Here is a 21,588-nt window from a genome sequence, read left to right as displayed (position 1 = left end):
CAAACTAAGGTTGGTGATCCCTAAGAAACTGTTTAAGCAGTAATGTTCAATGGTTTCAATTTCAATGGCCTGATTATATGTCCTAAGGAACACTTTCTCTATGGGTCTCTCTCTCTCTCTCTCTCTCTCTCTCTCTCTCTCTCTCTCTCTCTCTCTCTCTCTCTCTCTCTCTCTCTAGTTGGATAGAAGGGAAGAAAATAATTGTTCCAACTTAGCAGTCCTAGGTGGTGGATAGGATTTTACATGTCCATAGAAGAGTACATGTTTTAGTTTATTGTCAACAAACTCAATTTCCCTTTAGAAATGTTCAGCTGCATGAAGGGCCTTTGCCTTGAACTTTGAAAGCAATCCTGGGAGATTTTTGAGTTAGAATGTTGCATGCTTCTCTGCTTTATGGATCTTTAGGTGTTCAGACACTTAGGGGACTCTTACCTTGAAAAAAAAAGGGGATTCTAGAATAATGTTCTTTGAGAATTGGTTTTCCATTATGCTGAAATAAAACTATCTCTCAAAGTGATTTTGATAAAAGCAGACTGAGAGCATATATCAAAGTCATATGGGTACAATAAGGATTTAGAGGGGAAATCAGAAAATTCTGCACAAGACCATTTTCCACATGTAAAAAGTACATAAGTCATGTTGCTGCCTGGGAGATTTTTACCAAAAAGGAAGAGCACCCTCACAGGCAAGAGCAAGGACATTTCTTTTTTTAATGATCCATATCCCAAAGTGTTAATTTCCAGACTTGAAGATTTATACCTGTAGAAAATGAGGCTGAAGTATGAGTCTTCATGGACTTAGCAGGGTCCAAGCAGACCTGTGAGACCAATGGTATGTTTTACATATGTGATAGATGGAAACAGGAGGAACTATAGCATTGTAGAAGGATGTAGCCAAAGCATTTTCTATGCAAGTGATGAGCTGTATCAAATACTGTTATTCTGCTAAATATTTTTAAACACAAATATTAAAATCAATGTTGTATGTATATATAACAATATCTTTCTTAGATTGTTTTTGGTGATTGCACTATAATTACATCATTTCAGTCTTCCATTTCCTTTCTCTAAACCCTTCATACACCCTGGTTATTCTCCTTGAAAACCATGGTCTACTTTTTCATTAATTATTGTCACATGCATATATGCATATATTTTTTCCTAAAGATATTCTGCTCAGTTTGTATAATGTTATGAATTGTTTATTTTAGAGGCTAACCATTTGATATCAGATCATCAATTATGTGCTTTTTCCTGGGAAGAAAAACAGCCAATCAAAATGCAGGGTGTGGAGCCCAGTTCCAACAAACACATTTACAAACAATATGTTTTAAAGGCTGGCTTTGTTGTTAACTTAGAATATTGCCCATCTATAACTTTTCAAATCATGTAGTAAATGTACTCCTCAGTAGAGGCCATAAAATGTGCTAGATGTCATAAAATAGAGTTTGAAAGTTTGGTGCATGGTTGTAGATGATTTGAGTGCATAGTTCCACTTTTTAAAAAAACATTTAACTAGGGAAATAAAGCAAAAAAGTTTGGGAGTTACAAGAAAAATTACTCTACATTTCATTTTTTAAATTATTATTTCATGTATTTGCATTCCAATCATTGCCTCCCTCCAGTTCACTACCCCCACAGTTCCTCATCCCATTTTCCCTCCCATTGCCTCCAAGAGTATACTCCACCCCACACCAGATATCTTTCTTCCCTGGGCCCTCAAGTCTCTCAAGGATTAGGTGCATCTTCTCTCACAGGGTCAGATCAGGCAGTCCTCTGCTGTACATGTGCCAGGGTCTTTGGAGCAGCCTGTGGATGCTGCCTGGTTGGTGGCTCAGTCTCTGGGTGCTCCCTGGGGTTCAGGTTAGTTGAGACTGCTGGTCCTCCTATGGGGTAACTCTCCACTTCAGCTTCTTTAATCCTTCCTCTAATTCAACCATAGGGATCCCCGACCTCAGTCCAATAACTGCTTGTAAGTATCTGGATCTGTCTCAGTCAGCTGCTGGTAGAACCACTTAGAGGACTGCCATGCTAAGTTCCTGTCTGTAAGCACATCATAACATCAGTAATAGTTTCAGGCATTGGTGCCCCCCTCCTCCATGAGATGGATCCCAGGTTGTGCCAGTCATTATACTGTTTTTCCGTTAGTCTCTTCTCTAATTTTGTCCCTGCAGTTCTTTTAGACATGAACAATTCTGGGTCAGATATTTTGACTGTAGGTTAGTAACCCTGTCCTCTACTTGAGACCCTGTCTATCTACTAGAGCATATGCCACATTTCAATGACAATACGATCAAAGAAATCTGATCCATATTCTATAGATTGGGTAGATGATAAATAGTAAAAGTCTGCTTCTCGTGGCTTTGTAGGGTAGGAAATCACCACCAAGTCATTAATAAAGACATTCTTTGATGAGAAATATCTATCTTGGTCAAGATACATGGTAACTTTTCACTGTCATGTGGTAGGAGGGGCAGAGTATCTCATACAGGCTATTTTTAAAGGACATGTATTCCTTTAGGAGAGACATATACTGAAAACATAAATATGTAGGCACCCAAAGGCTCCATCTCTTATCCCATCCCTATGCTTCATTTAGCACTTGTAAGCCAGTGAGATGGTTCAGTGGGCAAAGACACTTGCCACCAAGCACAAGGACCTCATTTTGATCCATGGACCTCATGTGGTGGAAGGAAAAAATTGGGTTCCTTAATTTTACCTCTGACTTGTGTGCACACCTCCTCCTATAAACCTTTCCATCACACACACACACACACACACAAATATAAAAATTTGTCTTCTGAAAAACACTGACATGCATAGGCAAAGGATCCCTAATTGCCTCTTGATTGGGTCAATAAAGATGGCATAAGCCAATTGCCGGACTAAGGATAAGATAAGATTTCCATGTTGGACAGGAATAAAAGGGAACCAAGAGAGGACTGAGATTCAGACCAAGCTGTAGAGAAAATAGGAAGCTGCAGACATGTAGGTCTCACAGGGCACCCGTAGTTTGTATCCTCCACAGGCAGCTTCAGAGGCTAAGGAGGATGGAGCAGGATACTCTTCACCCAGTCTTTGAGTTTTCTGGTCAGTTTTAAAATATAAAAGTGTCTAATGTTTTTCTTTCTTGGGGTTACAGGGATATGAGTGAGATGAACTTTGGGGCATAGGGCAGGGAGTGAACAGACACCTGAGCAGCTTTGTGAAGCTAGCTGTGAGAGCTGGGTGAGAGGCCATTGCAGGCACTAGGCAAGAAACAAGCATGCATTTTTAAAATTACACACAACAGAGATGTGTTGGGATATGGAAATAGGTATGGGAGGATGCTATTGCACTTAGTCATGTATACTTTTCCCTTTTTGCATTGTTTGAAGATTTAGAATCAGAAAAATGTTACAAACATGACTTATCACTTATTATAATGGAAGTCAAATATGGAAATCTGTAATATATTATCTGAAATTTTTGAAAATGTGTGTAAATCTGTTTCTAATAATAGTTGCAGCATATGTATTTTGGTCAATGTTTCTTAAAATAGATTTGCTCATGTTTGAAACATCAAGATTATGGGTCACTCATATGCTTTGGCATAAACAGAGACACAGGCCAATCTTGAAAGAAGTTTTCAGAATGACAAAGAAGTTTTAAATAAATGTGAAGTCTTGATAAACCACTCGTGTAGAATTTCTGCTTACTATTCATTGGGAATGGATATGAAACATGGAAGAAAATGAAATTATCCAGAAAAATATAAGTTGACAAATTGGCATTTTAAAAAGTAAAAACCATGATGATCTTTGAAGGTTATTAATGATATTCTGGTGGATAAAGCAACAAAAAACTAATGGACTGTGATGAGTTTTTATCTAATTTCTAAAGAATTCCTATTTCCAAATGCACTTGAAATATTTCAAAATGTGTCAAAAAATCAGAAATGTTCACCAATTTTTAATGAGATCAGCATAATAATGATTTCCACACTGGTAAGATAGTTGAGAAAGTTATAGGCTTTCTCAGAACACCAAGTTTTTAATTGTGTATTAGCAAGCCAACTTCAGAAGCCCCAAAAAGTAAATTTTATATTATAATAAATCATGGGTGCTCCAAAACCACAGACCTATTTTGATATTTTAAACATTTGCATGCTTCAATAAGCCAAAAAAAGAGACACCCCCTTTTAATAAATAATATGAAAATCTCTCTTTAGGCTATACCATAAGTGTCTGCCACTTTCAAAAGCCTTGCTTGATACCAAAGCTTTTCCCATATCTGTTTTTGGAGAAACAAAATTTCAAATTAAATCCTGTGTATACACATTTCATACACACACAAAAAAATTATTGGGGCTCCAACCATCTCCATATATCTCCACTATCAAAACTATTCGAACAGTTGCCCAAATGTCCAAATCCGAAGTCTTCTCTGAGGAAAGGAAATCTCACTTGGGAGTCTTTGTAAGACAAAGCAAACAATAAAAGCAAATCAAGTTGTACAGACAGATACAGAGTATTCTCGTCCCAAAGAGAAGGAATGACAGATTATAAATTGGCTCAAAGCAAAACAGTAACCAGTAGTAAAAAACATAAACTCTTTTGGCTGCTTATGCAGTATCCAGGGTATACTGTAGCAGAAGGCCACCCATATTACTTTTCTGACCGTTTCCACGTGGATGCTCTTCTGGGCTGGAATACCCTCAACTTCTTGTAGGACATGTTATTTCTGGGCTCTTTACATTTTGGGGTCTCCCCTGCAATCTTACCAGTCTCATAAATTCCGAGTGTATCCTCTGTCTCCAAGACTTCCTAGGGTTTGCAAACTGCTTACCTGCAAAAGCTATCGAAGGATTGATAAAGTCTGCTAACAGGAGGAGTTATACTCAGGTCCATTTCACCCACATCTGAGTTCCTGACTTGCACTGTTCTCAGTGAGCAAGACACCCCAAGGTGTTTTTGTTACTGTTGTTGTTGATTTGTTTTGTTTTGTTTTATCAAAGACTCTGCCCTAGAAAGTCCCTGAAAGAAACCCATTTGTATTCTTATACCTGACTCCAAAGGCTGTCATTTTATGATTTCCTCTTGCCTTGAACATGAAAACCTGAGGTCAGTCCCTAGAACCAGGGCAAAAAGTAGGTGTGGAGGAGGGGACACACTTGGGACACCAGTGATGAGGATGTGAGTGCAGACTATTGGTGGCTCAATGCTCAGGCATCCAAGTCTACTTGGTGAGTTTTGAGTCCATGAGAGACCCTGTCCAAAAATGAAAGTGATAAAGAAAGACAGTCGTGTGCATGATATAAAGAATATATTCCTGACCCTTTAAATGCATGTGTACATGTATGTATGCACATTCACACACACACACATACCTACACACACACACACACACACACACACACACTTAAATTACTATAAGACATCAGGACTGAGTACAACACAAACTAGAGGGAAAGATGCGCTTAGTGACTACCCTCTTAACGTTTTCAAAATGTCCACGGGTTGTTCAGTATTATTAGATGTTCATTCAGAACTCTCACTTGCCTGGAGTATCTCTGATCTGCACTTTATCATCCCCCTTCTATTCTGTGCTGACAGCTCTTGAGTTTAAATTATCTTCTCCTTGCAGTCAAATTTTAACAATCCAGTTATCTTTTCCTCTCTTTATTATTCATCTGTCTTAAACCAAATGAGAGGATTTTTTTCCAGTGAGACTTACTCTCCACACTTTATAAAAATGAAAGTAACTTTCTGTATTATAGAATTGAATTCAACTTAAAAAAAAAAGGTCTGAACCCCATTTAAAAATGGTTTTGTAACTGAAGAATTGAATGAAATTCTTTATGAAATAGCATCACCTTAAGACAGAAGATAACGGCCCTGAGGATAGCATTATGATGAACTCAAAGGCTCTCCTAAATAACTCTGCCAAGAAGCAAGGCACAGTGAAGGATGTGAAAGGGTGAGACTTACAGAACAAAAGTAGCACAATTCCATCACCCCACCCCCAAAGAGGACACTGGTCTCCCTCTTCCACCTGGGTCTGAGAAAATGCATCATGGAGAGAAAGAGGTGGGGGTGGACAGTGGACAGCCTTTGAAAACAAATGTGGAAAAGAAAGAATGATGAACAAGGAAAGAGAGGATTGCATCAAAGTGATAATAGAATTTCATATGCAATAGGGCCATTTTCAATCTATAATATGGACTTACGTTGTTTGCATAATAAGTCCAGGTTATCCAAATGTAGTCTGGAAATGAGAACTGTGATTTTGCAGAGTAAGAGTGACCTGGGACAGGCCATAGTAAAGTCACTTGTTGCTATGCCTTTTCAGGTTGCATCCCATGAGGGTCATGCCTGATTGTGAAGGAGTTTTATCAGACACTTTGGATGGGAGTCATAGACAAATTGTATGAGAAATGCAATTCTGTCTTCTGTTGTATGTATTAGCACCTAGTGACACCTTCTCTGAATACTAACCATAGCTTCTTCGACCTAAATCCAGTTGCAGAAAAGAACACAGGAAATGTCCGACATTCTTCAACTTGAACAGCTCCAAAGATGATTGGCACCTTACTTCAGGAGATGCTTGGCATTTCAACTCTGGAGACCTGTTCAAAACTTGCAAGAAAATTAGGTGAACACAATATTGCTTCCAAATTTAGAAACTTGTTTACATATTCCACAGAAAATATCATGAGCTTTTTAGAGTCTACTTTAAATATCTACAGATTATGTGTCTATAATACTGGGGGCATTAACTGTGTTCACTTTACTAGCTTCGGTAATTCTCTTTGGGAGCATAACACTGCATTGAAAATTTGTCTTTTAACCTATGATATTTATGTATCATTTAATATGAAATTTATGAGGTTCCAGCTCTGATTTCTAAATGGATGCAAATCAGAGCAGAATATTTACATTATTTCATTTCTAACCCACATCCATAAGGTTTAACTTGAAAATACCACTTGCTTCTCCGTTTCACAGAAGCTATATGTATTTATAAGTTCTTTGTGTCTATAGACCACTTTGGATTCCAATTTTAATATTGTATGGAAAACTGACTTTAGAAAGCAGTACTACAAAATTGAAGGTAGTGATGGAATATTTTTTCCCTTCAATTTCTGAGACCTTTCCAGGTTCCCAGGGAAGTAGAATTTGTAATCATATCACCAGCTAATGTTTTGCCTACTTTTATTTGATTTGTCCATTAAAATGTATAAGATTTTCATCACTCAGTTCACATTGTGGGGAAGAATGGTAGTCATGGTCTCTCTCTGCTAAGATTGTTCAGAAAAATTATCCTTAACTCTGAAGGGCAGAGAATTTTTTTAATTATGCTTATATTTCATTTCATTTTAATAAAATTTGGGGTTAGTTAATAATTTTAAATCCATTTTAATTTAATGGATGATATTTGGATGGACAGATACACATCTACTAAAACATCTTAAATATTTCTTTTAATATTTCAAATGTTTGAGTATTAATAATTGGATAACTGTATTTTGAGTGGTGATTAGTAGTCACCAGACAATGATTTGCCATAATAATTTAACTATGAGGAAAGTTTTAAAAGGGGGAAAATGCTACAGCAGTAGTTTTGGTATAAAGCAATTGTTAATACAATATGTCTGTGAGTAATTCTAAGAATTGAAATACAGTAAACAGCACAAAGAAAGCCCAAAAGACTGGTTCTGGGTTTGTTCCCTTCTTACATTCATTTTGAGTTCTGAGTGGTTTGTATTTAAGGTTTTCCTCATTGTTACTTTTATATGATTTGGGACAGGAGCCCAAACTATCTATTCAATCAATAAAATGGCCTTATTGAACTTGGGTAAAAACCTAAATTAAGGGCTGGTGAGATGGCTCAGTGGGTAAGAGCACCCGACTGCTCTTCCGAAGGTCCAGAGTTCAAATCCCAACAACCACATGGTGGCTCACAACCATCCGTAACGAGATCTGGCGCCCTCTTCTGGAGTGTCTGAAGACAGCTACAGTGTACTTACATATAATAAATAAATCTTAAAAAAAAAATTAACAGATACCATTTGTGTATCTATTAAAAAAAAAAACCTAAATTAAAATTGAAAAGTAGTAGACATGAAGAAAAAAATAGGAATGTTTACTTACAATATGATTGCAGGCAATCTAAATTAGAAGTCAAGTACATGTGGACATTTATAAATTCTGGGCTGGTTTAACACCCGCAAGATATGGCACCATTAGGTTATAACCTCTTGCTCCAAGGTTCCTTGTAACCAAAACTGAAGCAGATACTGCACATTCTTTGTATATTTTTTGAGTTTTGCCCTAAAGATGAAAAGAGAGTGAAGAGGGTGTGTTTATTCCTTTCTTTCACATCTTGAGGACTTAATCTTTATTTGTATAAGTCCAGCTGGCCCAAAGAATGCTCAACTCTTAACACTAATATTTTCTCTAGAAAATGTATGTAGAGGACACATTTTCCTCCAAATGCTTTCATAGTTTTCATTGTTTTATTCCTTGCAAATTATTCTGTGGGAACTCTAGCTGTAGGCCTTTATTTAGCAGTTTTGAGTATTCTACTTTATAGATTTGAAAATAAAAAAATCTAAATTAGTTTTTTCGTTGTTCAAAGCCAGTCCCTTTCTCTGTCTCTGCCTTTGTCTCTGTCTGTCTCTCTGTCTCTCTGTCTCTCTGTCTCTCTCTCTCTCTCTCTCTCTCTCTCTCTTATTAAAATGTAAGAAATCCACACCCCCAAAGAAGGGATTCCCCTTTCTGTTAAGGCATAAGAGGAAGCTGACAAGCAGACACTGGCATCCCTCATTTCTCCAGTTCGTTCTTTTAACATTCTCTACTCCTTTTAAAATAACGTCAGGAGCCAGGCGTGGAGGCACACGCCTTTAATCTCAGCACTCGGGAGTTAAAGGCAGACAGATTTCTGAGTTCGAGGCCAGCCTGGTCTACAAAGTGAGTTCCAAGACAGCCAGGGCTATACAGAGAAACTCTGTCTCAAAAAAAAAACAAAAAATAAAGATAAAAAATTTTTTTTAAAATAAAATAACGTCATTTTTGTTCGTTTAACAAGCCCATGTCATCGATTTCCTCTTCAGCCATGGTTCCTACCTCCCTAGTAGAGGTCTTGGTCTTCATGCACTCTCCGTTTCAAGATCAGAGACTTGGTCTCAGCTTTCTAGTCCCCCCTCTAATATGTCAGTTGAGAAATTAGATTTTTTTTTTAATTTTAGTTTGCTCTCCCTTATTTTTGCATGGCTTCTCATTTTTTTGCACATTATTTCTGTCAGCATATTTCATTTACACAGCATCTCATGCAAACAACTTGGCAAGATTTGATGGCTTTTGTCATCCTGTCCAGGTTGGTCTTGCTCTCTGCCTGCCACCCAGTTCAGAGGAGCTATGGCTCAGCCATCTTAACTCATGTAACTCAAGTCTAATTGTCTTAAACAATGGCAGCCTTACAGGAACTATGGAAATAAAACAAGACAAAACAGAATCTTCCCTTCTGGGCCATTAGTGCATATAGGAAAGAGGTGGGTAGTATTTGCTTGAACCCAGAAAAAAGTCTGAAGTTTTCTCCTTGAATTATCTTCACCTTGGGTCTGTGTCCTAGTTTCCTTTTGGTTGCTGTGATTAAACACTCACAAAAACCAATCTAAGAAAGGAAAGGTCTCATTTGGGTTATACATTACAGTTCATCTTTGAAGTTAACCTCTAACATAACTTCACTATGGGGGCTGCTTTCAGGATATCAAACTGTGACTTAGTCTGGGACAGCCATGATCTTCAACTTCACTCTGGGGTGAGTGGCTCTGGCTGCTTTAGTAGTCCTGTCTTAGATCTGTACTGCCATGTTGGTCATCCCTGTTTCTTACTCTTCCCCTCAGTCCTGTAACTGTTATTGTCTCTCTAGGACCCTCAGCATCACTGCCACCTTCATTCTCAGAGAGCTGCTGCTTCCAAATCCTCTGCCTCACATCTCAGGTGTTACACTCTGTCAGTGGCTCCTCTGTTTCTCCAGCTTTCACTTCACCTTCCTGTGTGAGGGGGTCTTCGCTCCAGGACTTGCAAAGCTTTGGCAGTTCACAGAACCAACGAGTTGATACCCTATTTCATTTCATTGAAATGCAGCAGAAACAAGTAGATTGGAGACAGGAACAGAAGGGGAAATGAGTGTATAATCAGCACCTGTGCCATACATATTCTTCTGAAAAGTACCCCAATATACATTGTTTGTTTGCTGTTTTTCTTTCACTTCTACTACTTTGTTGCTTCTGTCAGTTTTAAACTAAATATTATTGGACCACAGCATGTGTTTGTAGTGTTGGGTTATTTATATTGATTTATTAAACTGTCAGTTCATCCAGAAAAAAAAATTAATTCTTAGTCATAGGCAAGTGAATGTCAATATTTGCTTTTATTTTTTAAGTGTATTTCTTATTATTCTTCAAGTTTTCTAGCATGTGTGTACATATTTAATTTAAAACGTGTTTAAGCTGGCTTTGGTGACAAAGGTCCTCATTTTCAGTATTAATAAGGGTCCAGGATATCAGAAATTAGAGATAAGCTTAGGCTCCATTAATGGATTTCCAGGCCAGCATGGGCTACCCAGCAAAATATTATCAAAGCAAACAAACAAAAAAATCCCCAAAGAAACACATATCTCTACAACATTTTAATTGCTTAGTTAATAAGTTGGAATTTTATTCTAATAGGATTTTATTTATTTGTATTTGGCTGCTTTAGTTTTTAGTTTGAAGTTCTGGCTATATTGCTTCACCTGACTTAGAAATTTCATATGTGCAGATTCATTTTATAAATTTTTTTGAAAACGTTAAAAGGGTGCACATGGTGGAAGCTTATCTCAGCTGATCAACACTACACCCTTTGTTCTGAAGTCTGCACTGGCAGGCTAATCTCTTATCAAACAGCCCTGCTTTGCTGTCTGCATCGTAGATGTTTAAAGTCATACTTCTCAGTAGCCTGCCACAGAATCCTGTTGATTAAACACGATCTCAGCTACACACCTCTACCACAGCACTGAAATGCAATTTAGAGGATAACTGAATACTGCTCAGGTATAAATTACAGGCTTTATCGAAGGAATTACATGTTATAAACATCCATGGACCTTTCACTGTTTCTGAATTAGCTAAGTTTACCCTACAACAAGTATACATGAGGTGTGAACACAAAGTGCAGCTCTCCCTTCCAAGCGAATGTAAGATGCTCTACTCTAAATCTGAGTGACTGAGGGTCATTATCACAGACATAAGTGGCATGTTCTTCTGTTCTAGAAGTAATCGTATGAACTAAAGACAATCCACAAATCCATCAACTTACCAAGTACATTAGGCGACAGTGCAGACAGGCAAGCTACAGAAAGCAAGAAAACCTAGAAGTGGGTTTTCAGATGCTATTTGACTACAGTCTTAGCATTTTGAGGCATTGGTGATAATTAATGACCTACCAGGTTAATATTTTTTTCAAATGTTTTACCTGATGGTGAAAGGCATGTTAGGGGTGATACCCACATGTGTGGGCAACAACTCTTACAGGGAACTAAGTTCACCCAAGGTGAATTTTGTCTCAGTCTATACTCAGAGCCAAAAATGCTAATAAATCAGAATATAGAATCTTCAACATTAATAATCGAGCATTTTATTTACAAAGATATAAAGAGTCAATGAACAAAATTTTGTCTATTTAGCTGTAAAACTAAAGGGTATCAGACTCCCCAGACTCTCAACATAGATGTTGCCCTGCCCTGTTTTGCTATAAAAGACAATCAGCCTTTGCCACCGTAGAGTTGGAGAACTGTATCATTTGCAGAAGACCCATATTACATTTAAAATGTGACTGAATTACATTTTATATGTATAAATTTCTCAATTGTTTTTCATTTTAAAGCCTTCAGGAAAGCCACAGAATAGCTTCCTTGAGATATAGCACCTATAGTTTCACAGTGCTGCTCTCAAAGGGGCTTTGCTGTCACTATAGCAAGAATTTTCACTTCTGACAGGACATCCCATTTTTCGGTCTAGTACTAGGAGCAATATATTAGGTCTCCACATAACAAAACCAAAGGGTCCAGAGAACAATCTGAAGCAGCAGTTTGGCACATGTGCTATCCCAAGAATAAAAAGTGATTGTCCATGAGAAACTATAGATTACATGTAATTATGTTGCCTTAGGTAGTATTTGCTAGACATTGAAAATAGCACACAACTTAGAAATCATATAAATTGTGACCTGGAGCTAATTAGATTCAGCATTTAATGGAGTGAAGTTATTGGCGGTTCACTAAAATGAACTGAGAAAAGCAGTGACTGCAGTGTGTTAAAAGTAATAAAATGTTGATTTTTTTTCTTAATCTCTTAGAAGATTATTATAAAATCGCTCTAGGCTACTGAGTTAATGTGCTACACCCAATTACTATTCTTAAATCAGTGATGACATGTCTATTTATTGAAAGTAGCCTGCAAGTTATTGTTTCTCATTTTTATTCATATTTAAGAAATTGAGCACTGCTAAATATTAAAATTTAGACAATCACAGGATAGGTGTCAAGCTTATGACATTATCAAGAGAAGATCATTTAGCATCTGGTTATCTACAATTTTAGGTATTTTTCACTTCAGACATAATTTTAGCACAGGGGCGCATGAATTCTGAGAACTACAGATTCAATTGTAAAGGCTGAAATTTCTCATGAAGAATTTTATAGGGAAAGGTCCTGTTATTCATTTCAAGGGATAGAGGCCCACTTTAAAACTATTTCCTACATATTTTACTAGGATATTTTCTTAATGGCTTTAGGAAATGAAAAAATAAGTTAATAAATCTTTTGACTTTTACCACAACTCATTCCATAACCATTATTCAAATGGTGTGACAACAGCATATTTTTAATCCTATAAACAAAGAAATTCAAAACTACAAAAAGGGGATAAAGGATAGCACAGGGTACTAAACTACAACCACAGTCAATCACATGTTAAGACAGCTTAAGGAAGGTTCTAAATGCTAAGGAGGAGAGATAGAGGAATTTGAGTACATTTGTCATTGATTGTGGCTAGGAGTGAGTTAGCTTCAGATATCATAATTACAGTTTTTATTTGCTTGTTGAATTTTAAATAAGAGAGCCACCTTAAATTTATTGAGTGCACACGATTAACTTTGTAACTGTTATAGCAACATTCTACCCAAATTCATTCAAAGAAGGTCCCCTGACCATTGAAAGACTGCAAACGGAAATGGAAATGAGCTTTCAGAATGCCATGGTACCCGTGGCAACAGTTCCACTGTAACACTGCAGTCCAGCTGATAGACACATTAATTAGCTTGATGGTGGTAATCATTTCAACAATGCACAGGTATATCAACACAGGAAATTAGGCACCCTGAATCCCATTTTATTTGTCAATTATACCTTACTAGTGCTGGGCGGGGGGGGGGGGGGGGGGGGGGGGGGGGGGCAGAGGGAGCACACATAAAATTTCAATCTTTGCTCCAATTATTTAGCTAATTGACACAAACCTCCACTTTGTTTTATTAGCGAAGATGGATCCTTTAAAAGTTGATGATATGGCAAAAGAATGTTATTCTCATCTTGTACTAAAATGGACACTGGTTAATGTAAAACTAAATGAATTCTTAAAAATGGAGCAGCAGGACTCACAAGGCAGCAAAGGAAAATGATTACAGCAGTTCATCACTCCTGAGAACTGCTGTCTGCAACTTCGAAAGAAAATCATTGCTCTGAGGGGACTATTTTGCACGGTGTTAAATGTAGAATCTGTATAAATACCATTTTATATAATGTAGTATTTTTAAGTAGATAGCTTTTTGCAGCAACATACCAAAGCATCATCCTTCCTAAATTCTTCAGAAATCTTGAGAATCTTCTATAGTCAGGGAAGCAGGTAACCCAGCTACTGATCCTCACCTCTCCCTCCTCTCCTCCAAATCTGATCCCCCTGTTTCAGTCCTAACTCTGTAGCAGACCCACTGTCTGTGGCTTCTTTCTCCTTCTGTTCCCCATCTCCTGAGGACAACAAAAATCTTATCCAAATTCCTCACCACTCATCCTATTATTCCAGCCCCCAACTACAGCAGGCACTCCCTGGAAACTACCAGCAAAGTGTGCCAAAGAGATAGGTACATCAACAAAGCAAGAAGAAATTGAATCACCTGCTCTCCCTCCTCTTCTCCAAAACCAATCACCAGTCTCATCCCCAGCCCTGAGCAGAAGATTTGTGGACTCCCCTCAGCCTCTATCAAGATTCCTAGGAGACTAAGCAGCTCCTGGTTGAAAACCCTACATTCCTCCCTCCTGTGGACCCCCTTAGACTATCCCAATTCCTGTCAGCTGCCAATAACTAGAAATATATACTATCCTAAAACCCCAGTGGCCACATATATAAAATCCCAGAAGATTATATACGAGGCAATATGCAGCTATAATACTCTTCTAAGCTACAGAGAAAGCCTCAGAAATCAAGGAAAAAATAACAACCCAACAAAGACTGGAAATTGGAACCTAGAATCGTAATCATACTAAACCCAGATGACTGGACTAAACCATGAAAACACAATAACAACCAGGACAATTTGTCTTTACTTGAGCTTAGCAACATTATGATGCTAGGCTCTTAGGATGGATATATAGCTGACACAAAGGTAAACTGCCTTACAGCATTTATGAATTTGAAAAAAAAAAAAAAGGTCTTTAAAGAGGAAATGAAAAAAAGCCCATTAAAGAAATCTGTGAAAACACACACACACACACAAATCAGTGGAAGGAAAAAAATATGACCTGAAAGTGGAAATGGAACCAATAAAGAAAAGCCTATATAAGACCTGGAAATAAAAATAACAAAATATGCTGGGCATGGTGGTGCACGCCTTTAATCCCAGCACTTGGGAGACAGAGACAGGCAGATTTCTGAGTTCGAGGCCAGCCTGGTCTACGAAGTGAGTTACAGGACAGCCGGGACTATACAGAGAAACCGTGTCTTGGAAAAAACAACAACAAAAAACAAAACAAAACAAAACAAAAAATATACAAACAAACAAAAAGAACAAAACAAAACAAAACAAAATGTAAGAACTTGAACAAGACCTCAGAATGGAGCCTCACCAATGGAAAAAAGAAACTCAGACACTGAAGATATAGAAATAAATGGAAACCGCACTCAAAGAAAACATTAAATCCAAGTGACTCTTGGCACACAAAAAAATCCAGAAATCTAGGAAACTAGGAAAAGACAAAAAAAAATCTAAGATTAATATAAATAGAGAAATAAGTAAAAACCCCAGTCAAAGGTACAAAAAATATTTTCAACAAAATCATAGAAGGAAATTTCCCTACCATGAAGGAGGAAATAACTATAGAAGTATAAGAAGCATACAGAATACTAAATATGAAAGAAAGCCCCCTGGGCACATAATAATCAAAACAATAAATATAAAGAACAAAAAGGATATTAACTATTTCAAGGGAAAAAGACCAAGTAACATATAAAGATAGAGCTACTAGGATAACAACTGATTTGTTAATGGCAACTTCAAAAGCTGTAAGGACCTGGAAAGATCTATGAGGCCATAGTTCTCTTATAATAATACCACCTGCACTATTACAACCAGAAAATTTTCATTGACAATATACAAAGAAAAGAATATATCCCACAGCAAAATATTATAATATTTATATACAAATCCAGTCCTACAGAAAACATTAGAAAGAAAACTCCATCTGAGAAAAGGTTAAACACACTCAAGAAAACACAAGAAATAAATAATTGCAGACTACCAAGTCAAAAGAGGAAGACAGTCACACACACCGTCACCATCACCACCACCATCACCACCACCAAAACAACAATGGCAAAAGAGCAAGTAAATGCCAATCAGTAAATGGGGGCAATTGGTATCTCTCAACATCAATGGTCTCAATTCTCCAATAAAAAGACACAAAGTAACAGAATTGATATGAAAATGGGATCAATCCATCTTCTGCATCCAAGAATCATAGTTTAACATGAAGGACCTACTTTTGTCAGAGTAAAAAGGCAGAAAAAGGTATTCCAAGGCAATGGACTTAAGAAGTAAGCTGGTATAGCCATTTTAATATCTAACAAATAAACTTCAAACCAAAACTAATTAAAAGATATGGGGAAGGACACTTCATTCTCATCAGAGGAAAAATCTATCAAGATAACACTTTAACTCTTGACATCTATGCCCAAACGCAAGGGAACATGTGTTTAAAAAAACAAAACAAAACAAACAAAAAACCACTAACAACTTAAATTTCATATTGACCCTCACACAATGATATTGGGAGATTTTAATACCCTAGTCCCACCAATAAACAAGTCATCTAAACATAAGCTAATGAAGTACTGGAGCTAACAGATTGTAAAACAAATGGATCTAACAAATATTACAGACTTACACTTTCTTTTCAACACCTCATAAAACTTTTCTCCAAAACTGACCATATTATTAGACACAAAGCAAGTCTCATCAGATACAAGAAAATTAGTATAACATCTGTATCCTATCAGACTACCACTGATTAAAGCTGGATATCAATAACAGAAACAACAGAAAGGTTGCAACTTTGTGAAAACTGAACAGTCTTCTACTGAATGAAAAAAATGTGTCAATAAAGAAATTAAGAAAGATATTACAAACTTTCTAGAATTCAAATAAATTCTAGAATGAAAATAAATGCACAGCTACCTGAGAACGAAATAGAATAATCCATCACTAAGATCATTCTCCATGACTAAGTAGGTTTCCTCAGCATCCCAGACCTCAATTGTACTACAGAGCTATGGTAATAACAGGAGCAAGATAATTGCATAAAAGCGAACATTAATCAAGAAATCTAATAGAAGATGCAGACATGTATTTACACACCTATGAATAGCTCATTTTTGATAAAGACATCAGAAATACATGGTGGATAAGACAGCATTTTAAACAAATGGTTCTGTCAAACTGGATGGCTGCATTTGGAAGAGAACAAATATATCCATATCCATCATTCTGAAAAAAAACAAAAGAAAAAGAAAAAGAAAAAAAAAAGAAAAGAAAGAAAAATAAAAACCTCAACTCTAGATTTATCAAAGACCTTAAGATAAAAGCAGATATACTAAACTTGATAGAATAGAAATGGGAAATATCCATTAAATATGAGAAAGAAATCATTCGCATAAGCACTAAGAACATCATTAATAAATGAGTCCACGTGAAAATGCAAAGCTCTACCTGGCAAAGGAAATCATCATTTGAACAAAGCAGCTGCCTACAGAATGGGAGATATTTACCAACACATTTGATAGAAGGTTAATATATAAAATATTTAAAGAATTCAAAATCCTAGATATTAAGAAAGCCAATAACCCAATTAAAAGTAGCATATAAATCTAAAGTAAGAAATCTTCAAAGAGAAACGTCAAATAGCTGAGAAACATTTTTTATTAGATATTTTCTTCACTTACATTTAAAATGGTATCCCATTTCCTAGTTTCCTCTCCAAAAATCCCCTACTTCCTTCCCTCTCCCCCTGCTCCCTGTCCCTGGTATTCCCCTATACTGGGGCATAGAATCTTCACAAGACTAAGGGTCTCTCCTCCCATTGATGACCAACTAGGCCATCCTCTGCTACATATGAAGCTAAAGACAAGAGTCCCATAATGTGTGTTCTTTTATTGGTGGTTTAGTGTCAGGGAGCTCTGGGGCTACTGGTTAATTCATATTGTTGCTCCTCCTATAGGGCTGCAGACCCTTCAGCTGCTTGGGTCCTTTCTCTAACTCCTTCATTGGGGACCCTGTGCTTCATTCAATATATGACTGTGAGCAACCACTTATTTGCCAGGCACTGGCATAGCCTCACAGGAGATACCTATATCAGAGTCCTTTTAGCAAAATTTTGTTGGCATCTGCAATAGTGTCTGGGTTTGGTGGTTGTTTATGGGATGGGTCTCCAGGTGGGGCAGTCTCTGGATATATCTGGAGGATATCATCCTGAGTGAGGTAACCCAATCACAAAAGAACATACATGATATGCACTCACTGATAAGTGGATATTAGCCCAGAAACTCAGAATATCCAAGATACAATTTGTAAAACACATGAAATTCAAGAATAAGGAAGACCAAAGTGTGGATTCTTTGATCCTTCTTAGAAGGGGGAACAAAATACCCATGAAAGGATTAACAGAGACAAAGTTCATAGCTGAGACTTAAGGAAGGCTGAGAAACTCTTAAATCTTCAACATTCTCAGTCATCAAAAAAAAAAAAAAATCAAATCAAAACTACTTTGTGAATTCATCTTACATCCATCAGAACAGCTAAGATCAGTAACTCAAATGACAGATCATGCTGCTGAGGATGTGTAATAAGGCAAACACTCATCCATTCCTGGTGTAAGTGCAATCTTCTACAGCCACTATGGAAATCAGTGTGGTAGTTCCTCAGGAAGATGGGCATCAACCACCCTCTAGATTCAGTTGTACTACATTTGGGCATATACACAAAGGACATTCCACCTACCACAAGGACACTTAGTCAACCATGTTCATTGCTACCTTGTCCATAATATCCAAAATCTGGAAACAACTAAAATATCTGTCAACAAAAGAATGGATAAACAAATTGTGGTACATTTGCTCAATGGAGTATTGTTCTGCCATATAAAAATTAAAGTTAAGAAACTCACAGGTAAAAGAATAGAACTAGAACAATCTTTATGCTAGAACCCAGAACGAAAAAGACATATATGGTATGTCTGTTGGCTATAAATTCAATGATAACCAAGCTGCAATAAATAGAATCAAGGAGGTTAAGAATGGAGTAAGAAATGGTGGACTAATAGGTATCTCTAGGAAAAGGAAATAAAATACTGCCAGGCGTGGTGGTGCATACCTTTAATCCCAGCACTTGGGAGGCAGAACCAGACAGATTTCTGAATTCGAGGCCAGCCTGGTCTACAAAGTGAGCTCCAGGACAGCCAGGGTTATACAGAGAAACCCTGTCTCGCAAAACCAAAAAAAAAAAAAAAAATATTGATGTATAGGGGATGAGAATGGAAGGGTCTAGTGAGGAGGGAAATGGAAAAGAGACACAAGAGACGTAAAATGGAGAGAAAGCTAAACTTAAAGGCATTTGAGGGACGATATAGAAAGCTAATAAAAAAATAAATGCTTCTTAAGTATGTATACATATATGAAGTTTATCTAAATGAAATCACCAAATAATTGGGAATAAAAAGCCCCCAATGGAAATCTGTGCTACCAAATGAAGCTTCCAGCTCTGGGATTGTGTTACATCTTATTCAGTTGTTGTACAAGAGTACCAGGAGAACACCCAAACAACCCAGTCTGTTGCCAAGCCTATAGGTTGCTCTACAAACTGACAGCAAGGCCACACTGCTGAAGACAACACCTACACAACTCACTGAACATGGAGATTTTGAGCTGGTGCCTACACATAGTTTTTACCTATATATGCTAACATCTTTGGTACAGGAATTTATTCTGCCAGCTACTAAAGGGAAACACCAATACCAATCCAACTACAAATGCCTTGATCTATAATGGTGTCCTGCCTGCAAGATATACTAGTGCAATGATGGCAGAAATTTTGTGGAGTGACCAACCAACATCTGATTGGATTTAAAGCCCACTCTATGAGATGGAATCCATACCTGACATTGCTTGATTTACCAAGAATCTGAGACTAGATAGCCCAGAGACCCAGGATAAAATCAAATACTACTGTTCTATTAAAATGACAAAGCAATAAAATAACTTCTAGTGTCTTTCTGATTAACTGATAGATCAGTGTCGTGCTCTGTTATCATCAGAGAAGCTTCCTTCTATAGAAGATGAGAACAAATACAGAGAGAGGCAGACAAATATTATGCAAAGAATGAGAGATTGCAGAATACTTAGTTCTAAAGAAGATGACTCCATGAAAACCCTCCCATTGTGTATCAGGGAACCATGTGGATAAGGATGCAGAAAGAGTTTAAATGCCAAAGGGGATGGAGGACACCAAGATCCTCTAAATCAACAGGATTGATGCACATTTGAAATCAGAAAGACTGGGGTATTATGAACAGGGCCTGTGCCTCAGTTAGAGTTTTATAGCTATGAAGATACACCATGACCACACAAACTCTTATAAAAGAAAACATTTAATGGAAACTGGCTTACATCTCATAGGTTTAGCCCATTGTCATCATGGTATGAAACATGATGGCATGCAGGCAGAAATGGTGCTGGAGTAAGAACTAAGATTTTTACATCTGGATCATCAGGCAGTAGGCAGAGAGCTACCTGGAGTTTCAGAGAACACAAAGCCCAGTCCCCAGTGAAACACCTCCTCCAACAAAGCCATACCTAATCAAAACTACGCCATACCTCCTAATAAAACCAGTCCTTATGGATCCAGTATTCAAACACACAAATCTATAGACCACAACATTATTCAAAACACCATACCCTTTATGGGTCCATATATTCTGGCTTCTCATTAACTGTTTTGTACTGGTTTCCTGGCTGCTCCATTGAATGACTCTCTTTGTCTATATCTGTTTGTTTTTACTTTTCTTGGTCTCTTTTCTGTCTGTTTGTTTATTCTTCTTCCAATGTGCTAAATTTTTCTCATATTTTAATTTTTATTATTACTTAGAAACTAGTTTGTTTTCTAATGAATCACAGAGAGGGAGAATATGAAGGGAGGGATTTTGAGGCATAGAAGGCAAAATAGCAAAATCAAGATATTTTGTGTGGAAAAAAAAGTGTATTTCAATAAAAGGGGGGGGAGAGCAGGTATGTTCATAAAAACCCAGAAGGAAGATTACTGAGCAGGCATTTGAGTGTGTCTATTAGGAGACACTCAATGACCTTTGTAGTCACTGCTTGAAGTAATCATCATGGCCACCCTTGTGATGACACTGAACACAGCTGCTATATAACTCTCTGACTAAACAATATATTACCAGCTGTATAATAACTGTAATTGTAGAAGATTATCATCCTTCTCTTCAACATACAGATGTGAAGACCACATGTGTAATCTGAAAAGGGAGATTAAAAATTATGCCAGCTACATTAGCTACTTTTGTTGTTGCTGTGTTCAAATAACAGAGAAGCAGCCATGTAAAGAAAGAAGGAGGTATTTTTGGATTATAGTTTGAGGCTTCTGTTCATCATGTTATGGAAATCGTGAGAGGAAGCATGCTCACACATGGCTGGTTAGGAAGCAGAGAAAAGAGAACACTGGGGTTTAGCTGGCTGTTTCAGAGTGTTCCCCACCCCTGAACCAATGGAATGGTAATATCCTTGTTGAGAGTAAGTCTTACCTGCCCATTTAAATCTCTGTCCTCTCTGACATACCCAAGTTCATTCTTTTAAGTGATTTCAAATCCAGTCAATTTGACAGTAAAGATTAACTTCTCATATAAATTTCCAAAGAACAGAGAGAAGAAGGAGAAGAAATCAGAGACAGAGGGGAAGAGGGGAGAAGGAGGAAGGGAAGGGAAGGGAAGGGAAGGGAAGGGAAGGGAAGGG

Source organism: Mus caroli, chromosome 3 (genome assembly GCF_900094665.2).
Source record: "Mus caroli chromosome 3, CAROLI_EIJ_v1.1, whole genome shotgun sequence".
In the NCBI taxonomy this organism is placed as follows: Eukaryota; Metazoa; Chordata; class Mammalia; order Rodentia; family Muridae; genus Mus; species Mus caroli.
Note: the sequence above shows the minus strand (reverse complement) of the source record.